Source organism: Cryptomeria japonica, chromosome 3, assembly GCF_030272615.1.
Source record: "Cryptomeria japonica chromosome 3, Sugi_1.0, whole genome shotgun sequence".
Classification (NCBI taxonomy): Eukaryota; Viridiplantae; Streptophyta; class Pinopsida; order Cupressales; family Cupressaceae; genus Cryptomeria; species Cryptomeria japonica.
In genome coordinates, this window is record NC_081407.1 from 212,722,365 (window position 1) to 212,728,022 (window position 5,658).

Sequence of the window (5,658 nt, forward strand, 5' to 3'; positions counted from 1 at the left end):
TTATAATCTGCTGAGGGTACAAAAAATCTGGAATCACACTTTGCATTGTACATTCCTAAGTTTGCAGTCAGTTTCATTTAACTGTTTTGTTGATTTCCATTGACACAATGATCCAACCATAGATGTAGGACCCTGATTCCTATGGATTGGATCATCTCCTAACATTTATCATACATTCTTGATAATTTAATGACAGGAAAGAGAGTATGTTTGATGTACAGCATGAAGAGTTGACTGAAAATGCATGGTTTTGATGCCACAGTTATAGCAGTAGCAGTTTGGTCTTAAGGAGGGGCTATTTTTGTGTTTGAAATAGTGAGTATATGTTGGGGACATGGTGAATCAACCTTCATTTGATTCTGGAAGTGGTTTTTGGTGATTTTTTTTAGCAAGCCCTAGGTTTGAGGGTGTTTTAGTGAGGGTTTTGGAGCTAGGGCATATAGAAGCCTTACTTAGTCATAAAAGCTATAAAATCCTTGGTTTGGGATCATAAAAAAAGACTATAAGGAAGGGAATTTACTGGGGATGAGTTTAGGAAGTACTTCCTTTGTAAAAGAGACCTAATTAGCCTACCGGGTACAGAGGACAGTGAGTTGTTGAGATTGTTGGTCCAAAGCAACAATACATGAGTTTTGGATATGTTATTATTGGTCGAAAAGGGTATTTTTGATATATGATTTATTTGTCTATTGATTTTCAACTTTGAGGAGATAAATGCCTAAAATAGTGTTTGCAGGGCTAGTAGGAGCCTAGGTCTAGTTGAAGGCTAATACTTGACGTGTCTTGACAAATGGGGACTTGATGTCTTTTGAACCTTGTATACATGTTTTTCGGAGTGTTTATATTGGTGTAGAGGTAGAGGATCCACTTGTCTTAGTAGAAGCCTAGTTTGGAGCCTATTGGAGGCATTTGATGCACTTGAATCACCTTAGGAGTGTGGGGTTTGGGTCCTAAACATATATTTATTTGTAAGTTTGCATTTTCCCTCTTTGCCTCTGCATCAATTAGCCACTATTCTCAACTCATTAATAGCAGTAGCCTTCATTTTATAAGCTAGTGGTAGGGCTCTCAAGGCTTTAGAAACAATCTCATATTCGCTCAGAGTTCCACCACAACATTGAATTCCCATAACAATCTCATTTACTCTTTCCATGAATGCAATAATTCTTTCATCTTCTTCCATCTTCATATTTTCATATCTCACTCGATAACCATCAAGTTTAGCAATCTTCACTATAGGGTCACCTTCATTAAGGGTCTGTGATTTATCCCATATAGCCTTTCTAGATGATTTGTTTGTTAATCCCATAATTTGTTGATCAGAAAGTGCATACAAGAGGGATTCTCTTGCTCTACAATCATTCTCAAGCTCCTTGTCTAGGTTTCCTGGAGGAGGATTGCCAGATCCTGGATTAAAGGGTGTGACACCATTCTGTGTGATCTCCCAAATCTCCTTGCCAAGACATCTCAGATGAGTCTCCATCTGAATCTTCCATAATGTATAATTTGTTCCTTCAAGCCTTGGTATATCCCTTCAAAAAATATCTCTAGAAGAACTGGATGAACTTGAACTGTTAGTCATCATAGGATCTTCCTCAAGTGATTAATCTTTCTGCAGAGAGGACCAAAGCTCTGATACCAATTGTTAGACAGTTCAAATAACCGGAAGACAAATGAGAGGGGGGAGCGGTGAATCAATTGTCACAGATTACCGAAAGCATTATCAATTTAAAACAACAATATTAGAATAGTAATTAATCCAATTAAGCATAAACAATAATCACAAAATAAAATCCATCCACCCAACATCAAGATTTATACATGGAAAACCCGGTAAAGGGAAAAACCACGGTGGGAAGCCTACCCACAGTCAGACAATACTTATGCAGTAAGTATGTAAATTTACAATGAAGGGGGCCTGCACTTGCATGAAGGCCAACAGCCTAGAGCACACTGCTCATCACAAAAGGAGTCTCACTAACTACATACAAATCCAAACTACAATCTGGAGAAGTGTTGAACTGCAAAAGATAGCATCTCCTATGCCTGAGTACAGTTTTGGTTAAGCTCAATACCGGAGGACTAAATCTTCTTCCAAACCCAATTCGATCTCCATTGATCGACCAACTCCTTTGTCTGAATGATATTACAATATTCGCCCATTACATTCCTTGACCATGACCTCTTACAATAACCATGATGATCTACAATGAGATCTTACATCTTATTTATAAAAATCCTAGGCCATAAACAATCAGGTTGGCTACCAGACAATAAACCAATTACATTATTACAAACCATGTCATCCTTAGACTAAAACAAATAATATCCAACACATAAGACATCCCAGAAATACAACAATAATTCTTGTCCACATGTTACATTAATGTCGATCCATAACCTAGATCAACCGAGACCAAGTATAGGTCCACACGCTTCAGCAATGATCTCCAAATGCCAAGTCTCGAACAAGATTACCAACAGCATCCTGAAACTCCATCAGAAGCTGCACCAACACCAATTATGCAATGCATCAGAGATCTCCACCAAAAGATCTATCGGTGAAACCCTCACCAGAACCACAAACCAATCTTCTGTGTAAGCAGGATAGAATCCAATCACCAGACCGAAACCAACTGACCAAATATGAATATAGGAATTATGAACAAGCCAATTCCATCACCAAATTATTCCAGAGTTAACCAAATCATGTCGGATCCAAGTTAACCAAAACCCACTCAACCTACCGGGACCAAAAGGGTGTCGGTAAAGCATCCAAACAACTAGTGTTGACATCAATGCAACACATAATCAATTTCACTAAATGGCAAACATCTTACTCCTTAAGATGTAGTGTCTAAATTTCTTCACGACACTCACTAAAGCAAAAGAATATTTCTTGAGAGCAGAATATCTTACTTCAACATTCTTGAAAGGTAAACTCATGAATGTAATTGGCTTTTCATCCCCTACTTGCGTCTGTGTCAAAATAGTGACACTAGAATGCAATGAGGCAAAAGATTATATGTAAAATGGTAGAGTATAATCAGGACTAGTCAACATGGGAGCTTCTGCAATGGACTTCTTGATCTAGGCAAACACCTCTTTTGCTTCAGCATTCCACTCTATCTTGGAATCCTTCTTCATCATCTCGTTTAATGGCTTGACTATCTCTGCAAATCTGGTGATGAATTTTCTTACAAAATGAATCTTCCTGAAGAAAGACCTCATCTCTTTTTTACTCCTAGGCATCTGAAATTTTAGCAATGCTTCCACTCGATCAGGGTCGATGGATATTCCTCTTATGAAGATCACATGACCAAGGAGCTTCCCTTCAGCAACCCCGAATACACACTTTTTGGGATTAAGGGATGTCCCATACTTTTAGCATCTTTCTATAACTTTACACAGGTGGTCTGAGTGATCTTTCCTGATTTTGGAGAATATGGTGAGGTCATCAATATATATGATGACACGTTTACCAATCAAGTCCTTGAAGGTTGTGTCCATCACCCTCTGAAATGTTGCCGCAACATTGATCAACCCAAATGGCATCCGACAATATGCATAGGTACCCCACTTCGTAGTAAATGTTATCTTCATGTGATCTTCGTAGCTCACCAACACTTGGTTATATCCAGAATAACCATCAAGGAATGACATCATTTGTGAACCATTAACAATTTGTAACACTTCATCCAGGGAAGGTAGTTGATAATTATCCTTCTTTGATGCTTTATTGAGGTTACGAAAATCAACACAAAGTCTTATCTCTCCATTCTTTTTCCTTACTAGCACCAGATTAGCAACCCAAGTGGAGTGGCGTACAGGGAAAATAATCCTAGCAGTGAGAAATTTTTGAACTTCTTTTAAAATCAAGGGTTTTATCAATAAATTGGTAGGTCGTTGTTTTTGCCTGAATGGCTTCGTATTGGGTTTCAAAGGTATAACATGTGTAATAATAGATGTGTCAAATATTTTTAGGTCTTCATATCTCCATGCTATAACATCAATATATTCCTTCAGGATTTGTATGATTTTCTCCCTCTTAGTGGGAGTGCAAATCTTTCTAATATAAACTATCTTCTCCTAACCTTCTTGACCAATATTGTGTGGTTCATACTTTCCAGCATCTGAATAAGTGGTCATTCTTTCTTTTATCCTAGGATCAGAATCAAAAAGCCGCTCTAAAGTGACCATACCTTTAAGAATTATGTTCATGGGGAGATTGACAATTTCTTCATTGCAGTCTTCATCAGTAGTGTTTGATCTATCATCTTCATCAATAATTTGCTCCTTGAAAGCACTAGAATTAGCAAGGAAAGCTAGGATGTGTCTATCATCTTCAAAGACTTGGAAATTCCTGATGTTGTTGGGTACGGTGCGGGTGGAGACCAACTCTATAGAAAATCTTTTCAAAGGAGACTGTCTTACTGGTTCCAATGTACTTGCTACTACAGACAATGCATCTGATATTCCATTTCTTTTTCTAGGTACTAATTGGATGTCAAAAGCATAGATGATATTCCATTTCTTTTTCTAGGTACTAATTGGATGTCGAAAGCATTGAAATCCTCAATCAGCCCCCATACCCAGTTTCTATATGTTGCCAACCTTTTATCATGACATGCATATTGACTTCTTATTTTCTTAACCACCAACTTAGAATCTCCTTTTACTTTTAAGTATTTGGATCCCTTTTTATGGGCAAGGAGGAGTCCTCTAGCGAGGGCTTTGTATTCAGTCATATTGTTGGTGCAAGAGAATTGGAGTCGATAGGAGGCTAAAAAGGTTTTTCCTTTGGGATTGGTTAATTCAACTCTGGCTCCACTGCCTTGTTTGGATCTGGATCCATCAAAATTTAGAAGCCACATTTCATCCTTTAATTTCTTTATATTGTTTAGCTTGGGTTCAATAATCAACATGAGAGGATTTATTTCTGAAAGTGGTTGTTGCCCCTTTAGTTTGACATCTTCTAGTATCTGAGGTTGTTCATTTGCATGTTCTGGGAATACTTCGATCGTAGTGGAGGTGAATTGCTCTATTTGAAACTCTATGGGAGGCTAAGTCTCCTCATTCTCTTGCTTTCCTACTTAGACTAGAAGGACCTCCTTTTTACATTGCTCTAGTTGGGGAGCTTCCACTTTGATTTCTTCTCTTTGAAGAATTTCTCTCTCATAATTTAGCTTTTCACTTTCTTCAGGTGTGGTATCATGATCAGTATCTTCACAAGCAATTGGATTCATTGACTTTGTACCTTCATTTTGACAAGGGATGCAAGATATCTCTGAGTGTTCTTGATGATGTATCTTACACCATTGCAGGAGTAGTAAATCATGTACTCTCATATTATCTCCTAACAAGCACATCCCTTGTTTCATTCCTGCAATGGAATCCTTAATTCTCCCATATGTTCTGCAGCATCCACTTGATGGAGTTGGGGAACGAGGGGTATAGAGAAAGTGAGAATCTCGTTCACTCTATAAACTCCCGGGCTTAATTCAACATATGCTACTTCATTAGGAGCCCCATAATCTGTAACCAGTTTCTTCAACTTCGGTTCACTGTCAATTCGTATCTAGTTACTTACACCCTTTGTTGGAAGCCACAAGTATGTAAAGAAAGTTGAAAAGTAACCTCCTAAAGTATTTGACCAAT